We start from the raw sequence: 5110 nt of genomic DNA, 5'->3' as shown, positions 1-5110 counted from the left end.
ACAACAAGTTCAAAACAAACAAAACCCACCCAAACTCACTGCCATTGAGTAGATTCCTATTCTGCCTCTGTGGGATCCCAAGACTGTACTCCTTATAGTAGAAAGCCTTGTCTTCCCAAGTTCAGAATTAGCCACACTACTAGACATCCCTAGAAGCTAGGGCAGCGGTTCTCAACCTGTGGGCCACGACCCCCTTGGGGGGGGGTCAAGTGACCCTTTCACAGGGGTCACCAGATTCATAACAGTAGCAAAATTAGTTATGAAGTAGCAACAAAAATAATTATATGGTTGGGAGGGTCACCACCACAAAAGGAATTGTATTAAAGGGCCGCGGCATTAGGAGAGCCACTGAGCTAGGGGATATGTGGGGGTCAAGACCAGGGAGCGCAGGAAGTTTCTGGGGTGTCAAGAGTGCCAAATCTCCCGACCTGGGTGCCATTTACATGAATGAATTCACCTGGTGAAAAACAAGCCATACATGTGATGTGGACTCTTCTGTGTCCCTTTCTGTCTTGAGTATAGGTATGGGGTCCAGGTGGGAAGCTGTTACAGTGGCAGAGGTGAAAGAAAAAGTTAAAAGATCAGGCCTAAAAAGTGATGTTTTTATTTTTATTTTCATTTTTTTCACCAGTCTATTAAAAGATCAACACTTTGAATGTCAAAACCAAGCACTGGCTTGAAAGGGGCAGGAAATTGGAGTGTGAAAGAAAGTGTCCTGGTGCTATTGTGGTTATGCATTGGGTTGCCAACTGCAAGGTCAGCAGTTCAAAACCACCAGCTGCTCCAAGGGAAAAAGAGGAAGCTTTCTACTCCCACAGGAGTTAGCCTCAGAAACGCACAGGGGGCATTTCTACTTTGTCCTAAAGGGTTGCCGAGTTGGCATCGATGCAGTGGCATTTAGTTGGAACTTCATAGGTAAATGCAAGTGATTACTAGATAGACAGGATTAGAATGTTAACACTTCTTGCACTTGGCAACCCAGCCCTAGGTTCAGGGCAGAGACTCAGCCAAATACGTGGCCTTCAATAAATATTTACCTTTCATGATAAAAGGTCAAAAAAGCAAAACAAACCCTCAGCTTCAAGTTTAACTCTGACTCAAATGGCCCTACAAGGCTGTTTCTGAGACTGTAATTCCTTAAGGAAGCAGGCGGGCCTTTCTCCCAAGGCGCAGATGGTGGCTTTGAAGCACTCACCTAGAGGATAGCATTCAGCAGGTTAACTCACTCACTGTGCCTGCAAGGCTCCTTGATAAAAGCAAACTAAACTTTAAACAACAGTATTGCCAATGGTGCTGTTCCAAGAATATCCAACCGTGAAAGATCAACCCTTAGGTTTACTACCATTTTTATTAAATTGCTGCAAACCTTTTATAAGTTGTTTTATCATCCTAACGTAAATGATGAAGACCTGTCCCATTCTAATCAGTAAATAACACTGGTGCCCACGTTGACTTTAGGAAGTCCGTGCACTATGTCACTGTCCCTTCGAGAATCTTCAGTGGTCACTTCTGAGGTTCTAACAGCCATGCTGACCTCAGCTGTGACACGCAGGTAAGTCCTGCAGGAACCCACTCTGAAGTCGGGCAGCCCCTCAACCTTCCACTAGCTTTCTCAAGGAATCATGGTCAAGAGCTGCGTTGTTCAATCAGCAGTTCAAACCCAGCAGCAGCTCTGCGGGGGAGGTAGGGGGAGAACAGGGGATCTGCTTCCCGTGAAGCAGGACGGGGAAGTTCTAAGTCGGAATCAGTTTCGTGCACACACGCCTCCGGCACTGGGGCCGAAGGCCATCCACATGGCTTCTTCTTGCTCTCCGGCTCCTAATCATCTTTGAAGGGTGCTTGTCTTCTTGGGGTGGAGGGAAATACCAGAATGTTTTTCTGAAATATGTGCGGCCACTATCAATAGGGCTTCCCTTGCTCCCAAAGAGTGGAAAAAGGGAAAAGGAGCCAGTGCTTACCAAGGCCAATGAGCTTAATCGTATTTTGGACGCTCCCCACGCAACCGCCGAGCCCCAGAATCTGCACCCGAGCCAGCAGCCCAGCCAATTCTGATGCAGGTTCCTGCAGCTCCCCAGGGCTCAGGGGTGATCTTGTTTAACTTCACGCCCTCAGTCACCTTCACGCACCAACATCCATTCACACTGTTCAAGACCCTTCCGTTAGCACATGACAATATGAAGTCCCTGCCCCCTGGGGTTTCCGGTCTCATTGAGGAAGGCTGCCGATCAAAAGGGGGCAGAACACATGAGCCACCAGGCAATGAAAGGGTCCGTTTAAAAGGGGAAGACTCCTGCGTCTTCTTGAAGGAGGTGCAAACCCCATCATAAAGGCCGTTTTTTTAAAGCAGTAGAATTTGCCCAATATCTAATACATGTGTAGATAGAGACATCTTAAAGGAAATGAAAAGGAAACTATCAGGGCCAGTAGCAGTAAGACAGAGGAAGACGTCTGTAACATTAAGTCCCCTAATCTGCTTGGAGGAGCCCAGTGACGGAATGATTATGCTTTGGGCTACTAAGCACAAGGTCAGTAGTTCCAGACCACCAGCTACTCTATGGGAGAAAGACGAAGCTTTCTACTGGCAGTAAACGGGTTAATAGTTTCTCAGGGGGGTGGCAGAGGAGGATGAGGGGAAACTGGAGCTAATAACAAGGGCATAAATGAAAAAAACATAAACTCATCTTGAGGTGACTGAACTAATGAACTGTATGATTATGTGCATTATATGCCAATGAAACTGTTGACAAACCATGAACCTAAGAAACCAGTGTAAAGTGTCAACAGATGACCATCACAGTGAAAAGTGCCATAAAAAGTTACGTTTTTGGAATGTAGCAAATGTGCTTGACATACAATTGATGTATGGATTGTGCTAAGAGTTGTATGAGCCAATAAAATGATTTTTTTTAAAGTTACGTTTTTGCTTTGGGTCTTCTTAGCAAACTGTAGTCTAACACAAAGGAGCGTCAAAAGGTTCCTATTCGGGCACCCCTGGTGAGAAACAAACATTTTTCTCTATTTCCCAGATATAAATTTAAATTCTGGCACATGAAGTTAGCTCTAAAACCAGAAATCGTAAGCTTATGCATCAGAGTAGCTCCCCTCCTGGTGGTGAGGGTGCCAACCCTGCTGAGTCAGCCCTGACTCATAGTGACTCCATACAGTTAACTGAACGAAACACCTCTCCAGCTGAGGGAAAGGGGGATGAAAAGCAAAAGACATATGGAAACAATTAACCCAGTGGGCAAATGGGCTGTGCCAACAGTCTCCACAATCCTGAGACTGTACTAGATGGTGCCTGGCTACCACTCCCAGCTGCTCTGAAAAGGATCACACTAGGTCCTGGATAGGGTGGGGACAACTCAAACACATCAGACAGACCAGGCTTACTGGTCAGAAAGACAGGTGGGCCCTTAGTAACCTTGGAGGTTGAGATTGGAATCAAAGGGGCAGCACTGACCCAAGGACAAAGTGTAGAGGGCTAGGGGAGAAGGAGAGGAGGAAGAGGAAGGGAAACATGGGGAGGACGTAGGTAAGTGATGGTGCACAGAGGGGACCACAATCTTTGAGTTGAAACAAAATGTGTATGAACCACTGAATGTACAATGGATGATCTGCTCTGTCAACTTTCATCTGACTCACAATAAAGTTGTTTAATTTCTTCTTGTCAGTTCTTAAGAACAAAGCAGTCAAAACAGGAGGTGCACAGGCCAGGTGAAGCCAGCTGCAAGACCAACACCCAGGCGTCTTTTTAAACACAGTCAAGCTGCCTTTCCTCGAGCCGCTATGAACCAGCATGTTCTATTCCTGTTTGCAGACTTCCCAGGCTGGTTTCCAGACACTGAACATGGCTCCCGTGGACGTCTGAGAAATACATGGTCGGTGGGTTCCGACCATGCTAAGTCTGGAAAAGTTAAGATTTAACCCAAGTATTAGATCTGGGTTGAGGATCTTAAATCTGTATTTTCCTCCAAGCAAAAGTCCAATTCTTATAAAAGCCCAATTCCTACTAGAGCTTCCCTCCCATCTTACCCCCCAGGTAAGAAACAAGTATTTTCTCCATTTCCTGGATTTTAAAAAAGGAATTAAGGTAGTTCTCAAAGCAGAAGCCCTATCACCCCTGAAGACTGATTTACAGAGACCCATTTATGCAATAGAGCACCTAGCTTACCTGTACTTTCAAAGTCAAAAGTAGATGGGAGTTCAGGTTTCGTATTAATATGGTGTCAAAACACCAAATCAGCACAACTTGGAATGACATTTTAAGTAATTTCCAGGTAAAAATATACACTAAAAATGCAACTTCGATGTGCCCACTTTCAAGAAACCCCAATTTATTTTTAGTGTCCAGAATGTTTCCACAAAAGTTTTAATTCGTTATGCTAAGAAACTATCAAACATCAACCAGCTACTGTTAGTTGTCATCGAATTTTTGAGACAGAGCTGCCCAAGAGACTTCTAGGCTGTAAACTGTCTATCCTGGGCATCCTCTGGAGGGGCTGATGGGCTTGAACCAACAACTTTTAGTCAACAGTTGAGTATGGAACCACCATACTATCAGGGCTTCTCAAAAACTCACTGCCAGTCCATTCTGGCTCAGAGCAACCCTACAGAACAGGGTAGAAATGACCCTGTGCATTTCCCAGATTGTAACTTTTTTTTTTTAAATCGTAACTCTTAATGGAAATAGAAAGCCCCATCTTTCTCCCAAGGGATAGGCTGGTGGTTTCGAACTGCTGACCTTGAGGGTAGCAGCCCAATGCATCATCATCACTACACCCCCCGATTTCCTAGGCATAGCAAAATGATTGCTCCCGTACTTGGGGACCGCAAATTAATATGGTTTTACTACAGCCAACAGCAGAGCACACACTTTTGGGAGGATGCCAATGTCTACACCTCCACACGGAAATTAAATGTTAGCACCTGTACAGAGTCCACAATGCCAGGAACATGCTCCCCCACGGTTTGTTCCATGGCAGTCTGGGAGTGTTAGGTAATTAAAGACAATAAGAAAAAACCACTTATCATATAATCTAGTCTTTATTGAGACTTACTTCAACTGTGAGTTACAACTTTGGCTTAAGTTGGCCAGTCAGCCATGTCAGTC

The sequence above is a fragment of the Echinops telfairi genome, unplaced genomic scaffold (assembly GCF_000313985.2).
Source record: "Echinops telfairi isolate 266 unplaced genomic scaffold, ASM31398v2 ScPeMD7_70;HRSCAF=299, whole genome shotgun sequence".
Taxonomy (NCBI): domain Eukaryota; kingdom Metazoa; phylum Chordata; class Mammalia; order Afrosoricida; family Tenrecidae; genus Echinops; species Echinops telfairi.
Note: the sequence above shows the minus strand (reverse complement) of the source record.